We start from the raw sequence: 14765 nt of genomic DNA on the forward strand, positions 1-14765 counted from the left end.
ATGAATAACTCTTTTTCCCCCCTCCTTTTTTATCAGGGTGAATCTGAACAGACTGCAGTGCCCTTGAGCTCTCGCTCCTCTCCTTCTCTTTCAGGCAGAACACAGGGTTTGGCAGTTATGCTGCTGTTATGTAATGTGCTGCTCTTTATAACACGTTGTTGAAAGGTGCATTGCTTACTGCTCATTAAATCTGCCCTGCAGCATCAGGAGACGGGAAACCAGATGAGGGGAAATCCAGACGCACAAACATATTCATCTCATCTGCCTGTTGATACAGTATTCAAGATGATCTGAATCTGGATGTGGTTTTATGATTCAGCATGAACAAACTGTATGAGCGCAGCATACGAAAAGCCTTTGAACCTAAACTTGAACTTTAATTGTGACCAAAATATATATTTTTTAATAGCAATAAAGAAAAATACATTTTAATTATCATTAAAATCCATTATAATTTTTTTTTAATCAGCAAGGGAAAAAAAAAGTTTATTCTGAATCTAACAAATACTGTCAAAAATGTGTTGGTAAAATTTCATGACAAAATCATAAAAAAATAAAAAATGATTTTTTTTTATTAATACATAAAAAAATAAAAAAAAAACTTTCTAAAAAGTTTAATACAACAAAATAAAATAAAAACAATTACACCAATCCCCTAAAACCTTATTAAAAAGGGCAGTAATGCAAACAATCTGTAACAATAAATGAAAACTAAATAACAAAATAATAGTAATAAAATGAAATAAAGTAAAAAAAAAATTATTTAAGATCACTGATATCATTAGTAAGAATTACAATCAGTTCTTAAAAGTAAAAAAATTCCCCTTTTGAAATGAGAATAAAATACTAACATTTGTGAGGTGTCTTTGAAAACAGTTGATTCTGTTGGAGGTTTTCCCTGCTCATCTCTCTGACCCCACGGTGACCCTGTGATGATGATGATGTCACAGTGACACACCACTAACAGCCAGTGACTGCACACATCAGCTTCCTGCAGCTCAGGACTCTGTGTCTCAGTAACGCTGCTTCATTCACTGTCCAGACTGAAATGCTTTGTTTGTACTGAACGGTACGACTGCAACAACAAAGCACGCTCTTCTGCTGCTTAGTCATGACTTTCATTCATTCAGAAATCCTCCATTTGATAGCTTATACTTAGCTTGTATCTTCAGCCTTATTTTCACAATCCAAACTTTTATTCACCAAAAACATCCGCGTATTTTGTTAATAAATGTTTTCATTAAGATCCACTACTTAAAAAGTTTTAGGACTCTACATGTTTTAGAAAAATGACTATTATGCTTATCAAGGCTGCATTTATTTGAATTAAAATACAGTAAAAACAGTATTTCTTTCTAATTTATACCAAATTTTCAGCATCAGTCTTCAATGTCACATCATATTTCAGAAATCATTTTAATATGCTGATTAGCTGCTCAAGAATCATTGTCTTGTGGAAACTGTAATATGTTTTATTTTCCAGAATTCTTTTAATGAAGAGAATGTTCAAAAGAACAACATTTATAAATGCTGTCACTTTTGATCAATTTGATGTGTCCTTGCTCAATAAAAATAATTAAAAAATACATGCATTATTGACCCCAATCACAATGGCACCAAATAACTCACAACTACACTAGTACACTCTACTCATATCACATTAAGCCATCATAAAAGCATGGCCACACTGCTGCATTACAACTGCATATAACCAGAACCTGTCAATCTAACAGAGACTCTGTAGCTGACTTTGGAAAGATGGTTTCTCCCAGTTATGTGGAGCGGCCCTGAGGCGAACACATCTCTCTTCTCCTCTGCTCAACAGTACAAACACACTGAATTAATGATGCTGCTGCAAACAGCACAGAAGAGCCCGAGGGCCCAAGGGCCTGGCCATAGGGACAGAATATCACTGACTGATTCCTGAACAAAACACCAGGATTCTGGGACAGGTTTTACATCATCAAGAGTTTTGTGTTGTGTGGAGCAAAAGACACACATAGGTGAAAAAGAGACATACATTTTAAAGGGGTCATGGACTGAGAAATCAAAATTCCCTTGATCTTTTGATATTTAAGAGGTCATTGTGCTATAAAAACATCCTGTACGTTTCAGAACGTTCTCATTAGTCTATAAGCGTTATATTGAAGCTTTATGATGTAATTGTGTGGGTAAACATGTCTCTACAGAGGATGATCAACACCTGCTTCTACATCACTGCCTGTTCAGCCCCGCCCACAAATTCAGCCCCGCCCACAAATTCACACACATAGTAAGTAAATGAGTGACTAATGCACTACTAATGTCTACACAGACACCAAATGATAAACTTTATTTGATGAACTTTATTTTCAGAACACGTCATTAAGAACTTGGTCCTTTGATCTCTTCATTTGACCACAGATTTGTTTACAAACAAGGCATTTGATGCTGGATTTTTTTTTAGAAAGACTGAAACTAAATGACAATGCTGTGTGACTATATTGGATCCAACAGTAATGTCACAACACACAAGTGTGAGAGACTGTTTTTATAAAGCAGTGACTATTGCTTTGTTATTACATTATTAATTGTTAAACATTATGTTTTTTTTATGCAAAAATCTTAATAACATTATCAGTGGACCTTAGAGAACAGTACACAATAAAAAACAAAGGCAGTTCATGACCCCTTTAATTAAGAGCATGCAATATTAATGTATAGGCTGCATCTAACACCTGTTCCTGATTTTAGTTCTCTACTTTTATTAGTGGAAATTGTTAAGTCAAGTATCAATACTAGTACAACAGCCTAGCAACTAGCCACAATGCTTGCATGGGCAAATACCCCAAAGATTTCCTTCAGAAACCTAGTTGATTCCCATAACTCTCAGGTCAGGTCGCATGTGAATGATCTTAAGGCTGGCATGAGCGCAGACAGACCAACAAAAACACAAACCAAGGGAGAAAAAAAGGACACATCGCATCCTCTTTCTCCCGTTCGTCCCTATTTCTTACAGTGTTGGTGACGGAAGAGAAGTATTCCTCGCTCTCTCTTTAGGGGGAGTCAGGAAAAGAGGGTTTTCTGTCTCCATCACTCTGATCTGACAGGCACACACACACACACACACACACAGGGTGGGAGAGGGGCTGAAGCACAGGGGCGTCTGTGAATTATTTCGATAATAAGCGCCTAAAGAGCTGCTGTGAACAGAACAGAAACCACCAACTGTGTATCTGTGTGTGTGTGTGTGTGCCAGTGATCACGCTGTGGGGACAAAACAGTCTCTGCTGTGAGGTCCAGCTGTGTGAGCTGTGCAAACAGTGGGAGAAAGACAAGCTAACCTGCACTGCGCTGAACACACACATGCACACACAGCCCGGTGTCACGGGCTACTGTCACTTTCACACCAGAGCTGCATCACACAGCTGATAACAGATCCGATCATACATCTGGTCATTTAGGGGTTATAGGCAAACAATAAATGTGCACAGCTGACTGATATCTCTAGCAAAACAGAAATAGCTTAAGATTCACTAACAAGATAAATTAATAGATTTGGAAACTGACATGCATTAGGTCTATGCCAATACCATCCTATACAAATATGCTGTGATGATTTTCTCTATTAGATTATTGTATAAATTAATTTATTATAATATCTGATCATTTATTATCAACATCAATTATTTTATATTTTATTTCTTATTTAATTTTACAATGTAAATGATTATTATACAAGTAAAAAATGGGTAAAAATTATACATTTTTCTTTGATGCCAAAAATCTTGTTTTAAGTAAAGATCATGTTCCATGAAGATATTTTATAAATGTACAATCATAAATATCAAAACGTAAGTTTTGATTAGTAATATGCATTGCTAAGAATTTTATATAGACAACTTTAAAGGTGGTTTTCTCCAAAAAAAAAAAAAAAAAAAAGCGCACCCTCAGATTCCAGATTTTCAAATAGTTGTATCTCGGCCAAATATTGTTCTATTATAAAAAACGGAGATGATGTACAAATCTCAATTTCCAAAAACAGACCCTTTGACTGGTTTTGTGGTTCAAGGTTACATTTATATTAGGACTGGATGACAGATAATTTCAGCCCAAACATGTATGCTTTAATATTAATCTAGAATTAATTTACTGCTTGGCCAATTAACGGAGCAGACAAATGAGGTTTTCAAATGTTTTTGAATGAAACGGGTAAAATAGTTCTCTCTAAATAGCTATACTGATTTTACAGCCTACCACCTAAACGTTAATCAATAAAAGCCATTCATTTGTTCTGTAAATGAAGCGTTTTAAGGACTCTGTGAAGCAGTGAATGAAGGAACGAACTACCTGACATTCAGCGACGACCTGAGTGAATGGAAATCTTCCCAGACCGTCTGCTGTTAAACAAAGCCTGTCTGGATGGGTAGCGCTGTAGATTCACAGCGTCTCAGCGTCCCATCCCCCTCACAACAGCTCACTCCCTCTTTTTTTTGCACTTGCCAAGGTCCATAAGATCGATGCGAGAGCAATGACAGTGATTTACAGTAACATTTACAGATTCAAGCTGCAGGACAGTCGTTATGAATTCTGCTTCCAATTCCAAGTTTTAAACATGAACATGTTCTCAATCCCCTGTAGTAATAACAAGAGACAAAGAGAAAGCGATTCATCCGGCAGTGCCAAACCACGCGTGCATTTCTTTCATATCATTTGGTGAAGGAAGCACTTCAACAGCTGAGTACGTAATTGGGATTCACACACACACCAAACATTCATGCAAAGCAAGGGATGTACGCGTATCCACGCACGTAGTCTAGAAATAATGCATTCCTACACCTGCTTTCTACGAGATTTACTATGATTCATCTAAATGTCAGTTTCAATACACACTATTGGGATTTTTGACATCTGTTTCTCATATTGCAGACCACTAACACAATTTATGAACATGCCGTGTGTCACCCAAACAATATCAATATCAGTTTTTTTCATCATATAACTTTGGTGTTGTTATTCCAAAAATACCTTGCTGCACAATTACAAGAAATATTCATCATTAGAAAATACAACTTAAAGCTCCATATTATAAACTATTTTTTTTGGACTACCACAGATAGTAATAATGAGTAGTTCAGATTATAAAATATGAAATAATTGATATTTCTCTTTTATAATTATTGAATGATTTTACGGCTACTACTACAACTAATTATTATTCAAATCGAGTGTAATCACTGTCTTGGGAGAATATATATATATATATATATATATATATATATATATATATATATATATATATATATATATATATATATATATATATAAATAAATAAAGGAAAAACACTACACTACTACTACTACAAAAAAAAAAAAAAACTTTTTTAGGGTTAATTGTTTTTGTAATGTTTTGAAAAGAAGTCGTAAGAATTTTTTTGTCCAAAAAAAGAATAGTATTTATTTGAAATATAATTTTTTGTAACATTGTCTTTTTTTTGTCACGTTTGATTAATTTAATTTAATGTATTTTTTGCTGAATAAAATGATTAATTTCTTCATTAGGAAATTCATACTGACCCCAAACTTTTGAATGGTACTGTAGTCTAGAGCTGCAACTAACGATCATTTTTTTCTGTCGACGAATCTAACGATTATTATTTTGATTAGTCGACTACTCTAACGATTATTTTTATTACAAAAAATAATTAATCTAATGTTCTTTTTTTGATAAGCTAATGAATCCTTTGGATAACTTTACAAAAAAATATAAATACAACTAATAATATAATTTAACCTTTATTCATTTTCAACCAATGTGGTTTAAGTTTTTATAGTATACCAACATAAAGAGGCAAAGAAAATTATTTTACTATGTTAAATATGAGTTTACGATAGCGCTTATAATTGAAACAGTAGCCACAAATGTACAGTTGCCTGAGACGTCATGAAATGTTCTTTAGCATCACAAACCATAAAATGTAGTCTATGGTTTAGCATGGTTTCCAGAGATCTGGAGCAGATTCTGGGTAGCTTGGTGGTCTGTGACTGTCTTTTAAGGGACCGTTCATATATTCACAAGTTCGTTATTTCCAATGTAGGCGCATGGTATGACCGCTAATAATGGAAGCGAATGGAGAAAGTTGCATTCCATCACAAAAACAGAAACCACTGTTCCTGTTTTTGTGGTGTAATGCAACTTTCTCCATTCCCAGTATGCCATTAATGCAAGATGTAAACAGTGTGACAGGTCGACGCATTTCACGCACATCAACTTATTTTTGTAGTGGACGTAATCGATGGCGTCGACACGTCGTTGCAGCACTACTGTAGTCTACTTTTGTTTTCCACAGAACAATGCAAATCATAAAGGTTTTAAACAACGCAAGGGGTGTCAATTACGAAAACTGTACCTTTAAGTTGCACTGAACCCTGAATGTTCCTCTAACTGGGTCAAGCAGTAACTTTTGACTCGCACCAGAGAAAACTTCTGATGCAGCTGCAGTTAATGCTCACAGGTGCAGGAGAACTACAGATCTCACCTGAACCATCCCGAGACCCAAGGGAAATCCTTCAAGCCCCTTCTTTCTCTCTCTCTCTCTCTCTCTCTCTCTCACACACACACACACACACACACACACACACACACAGACTTCATAAAAACACTCATGAGAAGCTTAATTAGCTATTCAAAAACAATAGGTCCTTCCCTTCCCAGCTGAATGAGAACAGGGCATGAAGGGGAGTGGCCCTCTCCCAAAAAATGCCATTGTTTTAACTGCCCTTGCAAGAGCTTGTCCTCTCTGAATCTAAAAAGGTCCATTCGATCTCAAATCCTGCCTTTCACTGAGGCACTACCTCCATTTTGTATAGGACATTATCCTGCAAACAATTGCCTCGAAACAACATGGTGTGCTGAGATGCCCCCGTCAGGATCCTCTGTTGCCTCTGTTTCCCCCCGACATACACACACAGCACCACGAGAGCTGCATTTTTAAGCCTCTTTCCTTTCTTTACCTTGACATCGTCTTCCTCCGTGGAAAAAATGGAGGGAATGGTTTTCTTATCAAAGGGCTTGAATAACTACTACAGGAAACTGTTTATGCATTGTGTACAATACATGAATTCACTTGGGGTGGTTAAGGCTGCATTTATTTGATTAAAAATAAAGTTAAAAAAATATAATATAGTGAAATGTTATTAGAATTTAATAGAACTGTTTTCTATGTGGATATATTGTAAGATGTAATTTATTTCTGTGATCAAAGCTGAATTTTTTGCATCATTATTACTCCAGTCTTTAGTTTCACGTTGTTCTTCTGAAATCGTTCTAATATAATGATTTGCTGCTCAAGACACTTTTCTGATGATCAATATTGAAAACAGTTGTGCTGATTCTTATTTTTATATAGCCTATATACTGTATTTTTAGGATACTGTGATAAACAGAACATTTAAGAGAACAGCATTTATTCGAAGTAGAAATCTTTTGGTAATGTCTTTTCTGTCACTTTTTATCAATTTAATGCATTCTTTCGGAATAAAACAAGCAATGTCATCTATGATTTTTAACATTAATTTGTTAATATGAAATATTAATATGAAAATTTACTGAAATCTAACCTCTAGGCTAAAGTTTAATTCATTTTACGCAAATGGATTTACAATGCTAAATAACAACTTATCAGGATGAACAATGCATGTAATGTGAGGACAACAACATAACACCACTGCTATCACAGCATAGTTTTACTGAGATAAAAAAACAGTATTTATTCCAAACTCAGTTTTGATTACACTGTAAAAAAATATCTTTAAAATTAATATACACCCAAATAAATATTGCTTGAGTATGTTTTACAAGAAAATACTATTTCGTTCTTTTTACTTCAAAATTTCATGCATGTGCTGCATTCTTCAGTGTGAGGGAATTCAGGCTGAACATGCTTAGTACTTGTGTGATGCTAAATTACGTTTGGCAGTCTGAACAGCACCCAAACAAACACACACACACACACACACACACACACACACACACACACACACATGCGTACACACAGTGAGTCACTCTCTACCAAAGTCCACGTTTACCTAAATGTGTTGGTTCAGCAGAATTTCTGTGCAAAATATGACAAAGGAGAGGAGACAGCGGCTGGCGCAAACCATACATAACACACACACACACAGAGAGCAGCAGGTGAAACATGAAAACTCTGGTTTGACCTGAAGGCACGAGTGAGTGAGTGTGTGTGTGTGTGTGTGTCTGATGCCTGCGGGTCTACAGTACTGCTGAGAGAGCGAAAGTGAGCTGAGCTGATATGAGTGATGGAGGGGGCAAATGTAAGAAATGAGACAGATTATCACTCTACTGAATACAATCATTTAATCTAAAAACAGAAACCGTCTACATGTAATGTCGCTTTTGAAAATATAGCCTCAGTTACAACAGAAAGGCTCCTTAGGACAGTTATTCTTGTGTAATATGTGCAAGTTACATAAAACAGTTATTCCACGGATTTATAATGCAGCACCGAGGTGGCATAAAAGCATCTACACAACAACTACTGTAGGAAAAATCTATAATTATTATTATAATTATATATAAATACATATTTTAATAAAATGTTGCCATCTAACATTAATTGATTACCATGCATAGCATAAGGAAAACATATCTAATATATCAGTTGACTTCCGTTATACCCAAGCAAAAAATATAGGGGATTAATTATTAATTTGCATAGCTTTTACAACATTCCCAAATGAAATGCGCAAGTAGCTACAATCTTGAATTCATTTAAAATAGTTTTATAAAAATGTGTCACTAGAACAGCTTGATTGGATGCTTTGAAAACGTGGTGAACCAAAAATCTTGAGTCTCAAAAATGTAATTGTTTAAAATCATTTTAAAATCATTTTCAGAACCATTGATTTATGGCAGATTTATGTGCTTTACTCTCCTTCCAATGTAGCTAGGGAAATACAAGTATTAGAATTTCCTGGAACGAGGCGGCGGTCTGATTGAGTGGCCAGTGGATCACGGCCATTTGGTCACTTTATTTGGGATTTTTTTTACACTTTATCATGTAAAAGAACAGACCCATAAGAATAAATTCATAATCATGAAATAAAATATTTCTTTGTAGAGAGAGTGGTAGAGAACACGTTAAACTCTGAGTGCTCTTGCAGCTGTCTGATTGAGCAGCCAGTGGAAGCGGCAATAACCAACCAGTCGGGATCACAGTCAGTTAAACACTTGATTTCATGCTAAAATCCTCTAAAACATCAACCATGTAAAAGTAAAGAACTGAACAGGTTCACAATAAGAAATTAAACACAAAACACAAAATCGGTTCAGTTCTATAAAAAAACGGTTTTGTTGCATCCCTACTGACAGGTCACATGGTCTGCCACTGGCAGCTGCCACCAACCACTTGCAGGTTAGGTGACCTGTCAGTGGCGGCTCCTGCCAGCCAGTTGAAGATTGAACCCCTGCTACTAAATAGAGAAAAAATAAGTAGAGGCTTCCTTACTCAACCTGCAGTAGGGCTGCACAATAAATCAAATATCTAATCTAATCGCAAAAATTATGGATGCCACAATTATGTAATCGTTCAAAGTGGCAATTAATCGTTCAAAGTCCACTTATGTTATTCTGCACCCTTAAGATGCATTTTTTTCTTTCTACGTTATCTTTAGGGTTTTTCCCATTATTTAAATTTTAAACATTATAATACCATTCATAATTTAACTTTTTTATAATTTAAAGAAGAAACAAATCCAGTGTATAGTTGACTTTTGAGGCTAAATACTACAGAAAAGCACTAAAGGTTTTTCAGTTAGTGTTTTCAGCTTGTTTATTTTCATATAAAAATACAACATGCGGTTGCATCAAACAATGGTATAAACATCGTTCAGTGCAAACTGTGATAATCGTTATTAATAATCGCAATTATAAAATTCAAGGGAATAACTGACAATTATGATTTTTGTCATAATCGTGCAGCCCTAACCTGCGGTGCTGCAAAGGACCACCAGTGAACCTTCGGTACACTTAAAATGCTCCTAAATGACGAGTTACTCATGTCACAGCTGTGCCGTGTCTAGAAATAGAATTAAATGAGTATTTGGGTGGCTGTGAGCATATGTGTTTATGATCTGTAGTTTAATGTAGCTCAATTACAGCAGCTTTTTAAAGAAGCCAAAGACGTTCACTTCACACAGCCAGAGGCTCCTTTGTTTACTCCCTTGAAAAGGAGACTAGTCTTTTTTTTTCATTTTTAATATGTTTGGTGCGACAAAACCGGTAGGAGTTTCATCTTTCCCCCAGAGAAATTCAGCAAGGCTGTGATTTCAGTGTCTGCCCACAGAATGTCCAAAAATACGCCCATCCAGAAGCGTCTCAGCCTACACGCCGCTCAGATGTTTAGTAGATGCTTGTTCAGTATTTGTGTGACGCTACAGCATGCGCAAGTTCTCCAAATTACTAACAATTAGCATCAGCATCGCTTCAAACGCACCAAACTCACAGCAGCACAATCCTTCATACTGCCACTTTCTTATACAATTTTAGTCTCATTTCTTAGTAATTCCTAAAAATAAACTCTAATTAGGCTTTAGAGCTCTAAGAGTCAAAGACATGCTCTCTTCTAAGTCTTTAACCAAAGAGCATTTGAGTTTTATAATGAAATAATACCATCAAACTGAGTATAATACGTTCTTAACTAAGGGGCGTCTTTGTGAGGATAATCTCACTAACACAGTACAGACCTTTCACTGGCTGGTTATTATCCTCTTAAACACCATTCATTCTGATTTGATCTCTGACTCGTGTTGTATACTTGGTTAGGGCTGAAGGCATTTGGGAAACCTGAAAAACAAGCCTCCTTGTATGAAAAAAAATCTTACTTGAAAGAAAAATAATATTGTGAGTGAACGATGAAAGGTGCATTAAACATGTTTGAATATAGGCCAAAGATGAATTATGAATTATGAATATTAAAATAATTTTCACATTAAATGCAAGTTAAGTGTAGCAAACAATGCTAAATAAATTAATAAACAAATAATTTTGCACATTAAATGCAAGTTAAATGTAACACACGATGCTAAATAAATCAGGGTTCGGACGGTTATAGGCATGGCCGAATATCGGCATCTATTTTAAACATTTTTTTATGGTTATAAGTATTGTTAAACTTTTTAAAACCATCAAATATCAAATGATTTAAAAGCATTTAAAGAGTTTTTTTTAGAGCCACTTGTTATTCTTCATTTTGACAAATTTTCTTTCACACAAATCATATATCGGTTCAAAATATCGGTTATTGGTCTACTTAATCTGTAATAATCGGTATTGCCCATGAAAAACACATTAGTCGACCCCTAAAATAAACAAACAGCTACATTAATACATACATAATTATTATTTTTCCAAATTGTATTCTACAGATACCGTATTTAAAAAAATAAAAATGCAATAAAATTCAGTATAAGTTTTATTAAATAATTTAGTGCAATTATAACAGTGTGCAAATAGGTACTATTTTTTTTCCCATGATAAAATTTCACTCAGAATCACGTATATACTGTGTTAAATGAATATAGTAATCATTATGTACCATATATCGAGGTACCATGGAATTTGTCCACAATACCATACAATACTATAGAAAAGCAGCAGGATGTTTTTGCAAAAGATGGGATCTGCATTTGGAAAAGCTAAAATAATATTTAATAATAATAATAATAATATGTCAGGTTAAGAGTAAAAATGTGACTTATATAATACAGTTTTTTTCCCCAAAAAATAAAGAAAGAAAAAAACCTCAACATTATCTAAACATTATTGTATCTACAGATTGCTACTCACAATGCTCTTCAATATGGCCACTGCAGGTCTCTTTCCAGTTCACAAGATACTCATGTTTAACAGTCTATATTTTATATGACGTTATGTTTCACGCTATTGTTAGCTGATCTCATGAGCAGACACTGATACCCTGAAACAGCATTGCAAATCTAATGGGATTCCCCTGTAGCCACCAGGCAGGATCTTGGAGCATTTCTGCTCCTGTTTATCAGAGGAAACCAACATCCCCTCAGGGTGTGTGTGTGTGTGTGTGTGTGTGTGGTTAATCTGAGCTCTATAAGCACTATTACAGTGAAAGCATATGCTAACACTCAGCTGAGAGGTTCCGTCGATCAGAATCCTTTCATTTCACTGTGGATTTGGCTCACACACAGACCAGTTCATCAAAAAACATTCATCTGTTTTTTCACTCAAAAATAAAACCACCTCTGATGAAAAAGGAGTCTCACAAAAGATGCAGTAACGCAGAAGTGCGAAGACACATACTGCGACACAATTAACACGCAGCCACAGACTCGCATGCTAACATGTTTGTGGCAAACTGCAGACTTTCAGCCATCGTGATAAATATCAACGGTCCAGTTACTGAGAGTACAGAAAAGTCCATTCTCAAGTATCTATCTATCTGTCTAAACTGGATAATTTTGCAAAGTAAAAAAAAATCTGAGGTTTCTTACGAGGGGTTAAGATTTTAAGTATAAGCTGTAGTAACTAGTGGTAATGGCTTAGAATGCACACTAATTAAGACATTTTGTGATTAGGCCTGACTGTGATCTCAATGCTTAAAAGCACATTTCTGTTCTTCTGTTTCATTAGAGCACCTGCTACTCCTCCAAAAGACAATAAATCCTTTAATTATGACAAAAGCCCAAAAGCTTCAGCATACTTGCAGCACAATCCATAAACCTTTAATAAGTCGCAGTCATACTGTGATGAGGAGCTTTTCTGTGCAAATTGAATTTCGAGCTGATAATGAAACTATCAATGAAAACAAACGAAGCGTTTACGGTGTCTCTTCAGCCACTGTAATGTTAAGACCATCAATCAGAAAGCTATCGATGCTTTTATTGCAGGAACGGCACATGATGAGAACGCCAATCCAATCATCGCAGAAGCAGAGATGAATAAACTGCAGATTTCTGGCCTTTGGATTATGAACATGTCACATTTTTGTTGGGTAACTTTACATTTCATTGTCTGTGATGGTTAGAGATAGAACAATACATACATTATTTTCATATTAAGTTTAAGTTGAAAAAACTAATTATTAGACTACAACAATAAAAGCATAACATCCATTAATAATAATTATTATTATTAGTAGATTATTTAATACATTTTCAAATATAAGTACTTTGAAGAACTTTACATTTAAGTGTCCAATCACATTTTATTTCTGCATTTGACACAATTATAAATAGATTAGATTCCCTCAATAAAAACATAACAGCCATTATAATTCATTAATTAATTCATAAAATAATATGTTGAGCAGCTGCTTCATAATTTATAATACTTACTGTAATACTTTTTATTTATTGATTTATTTTTTCATATTCTCTTTCTCTCTGTAAAATAGATGATTAAACAAAAGGACGAGGTAAGCTGGCATCCACTGTTATATCTGTAAATGAAGGAGGTAATAGGAAATACTGTTTTGCATTCCTTCACTAAAACACAAAGTACCCACATACTGGCCTGTGAATGGCTGTAGATGCGAAATTCATTTCATAAGCATGCACCTAATTTCTTATGGATTATGTCCAAAACACACTGACTGCTATTCTATATGTACCAATGTCCTGTTTCCCTTTGTATCAATCAACCACGAATGCAATGGCAAAAATATGCCGAAATAAAATCGATAACGCCATAAAAATCAATGGCACTGCAACCGAAATCATCGTGCATGGATGCACCAAAAAAAAAAAAAAAAAAAAAAAAACGAGAAAGCAGAACTGTCGCTCGAACGCTCGTTACATTGTAACGCTGGTCAACAAAAGATCTTTATTGCGTCATAATCGCAGTTACATTGTTGCACATGGATGCGTCTGATTCTTTGATCGCGCATCATATTTCCTCATCGCAGCGCTTATGATCGGCTCTCTCGTGCGTTTAAAGGCCTCAAACTCCTCCAGACACCATTTTGAGCGTCTCTGTGTCTCAGCTCTATGGAATGTCCAAATGCATGACAAGGGAATGAACAAAGTCAGCTTGAAAAATCCCTCTCATTCACGGATCCGTCCCGATAACGCCGTCGATCGATAGTCTGAACTCGAATGGGTGAAGCGAACGCATTCGTTTTCTCCTAAATCACCATCAGACAAATAAGAAGCAGCTTCACCATCACTAACACACACTGGCAGGAGAAAAGCATTGCTGCTGTTTGGTGGCACTGAAGCTCTAATGGTGGCTGGATGGTGTTTCTGGACTTTAGAAATAAAAACGACATCAAACGTGACTCACCAGTGCGAGACGGTTTAGATGGGTCACCCTGGTCCAGTCTGTGATTCTGGTTATAAGCGATCTTCTGGGTTGCTGAGGGTCAGTCTATTCTCCGCGAGTGTGAAGGTTTCCTCCTCCGGTTGATTTTCAGGCTGTATGGAAGCACATAAAGCGATGGGGGATGGGGGATGCCAGAAGAGAAGAGAAGAGAGGAAGGGAGGGGGATAGAGAGAGAGAGAGGGGGGGGGGGGGCAGTAACATGGAAACATGAGGGGAGGACCTCTGTGTCTGACGCACGACTGAACGCACCAGGCTTTCAGCGCACCATCCATTCGCCATACGCACGAGCAAAAATCAGTCAGTATGGCTGAATATGAATGCATGCGCGTGCGTGCGTGCGTGTAAATAAACCTCACTTCATTCTGTCCTTCATAATTCACATGCATAAAGATCCACGCGTGTGCAGGGACTG

General features: G+C 35.8%; 1 protein-coding gene across 3 annotated transcripts in view; it reads right to left on the reverse strand.

Moving 5' to 3' along the window:
- The window catches only part of LOC127977673 (protein FAM168A-like), a 38135-nt gene extending 23636 nt beyond the window's left edge, over positions 1-14499 (reverse strand). The window contains exon 1 of one of the 3 annotated variants that reach the window (XM_052582659.1): positions 14315-14499. The gene's annotated coding sequence lies outside the window, so the exon portion shown is untranslated. The remainder of the gene's footprint in view (positions 1-14314) is intronic. The other 2 variants (XM_052582660.1, XM_052582661.1) reach the window with 2 other exon arrangements.
- Between the last annotated feature and the right edge of the window lie 266 nt (positions 14500-14765).

This window comes from Carassius gibelio, chromosome B18 (genome assembly GCF_023724105.1).
Source record: "Carassius gibelio isolate Cgi1373 ecotype wild population from Czech Republic chromosome B18, carGib1.2-hapl.c, whole genome shotgun sequence".
Lineage (NCBI taxonomy): Eukaryota > Metazoa > Chordata > Actinopteri > Cypriniformes > Cyprinidae > Carassius > Carassius gibelio.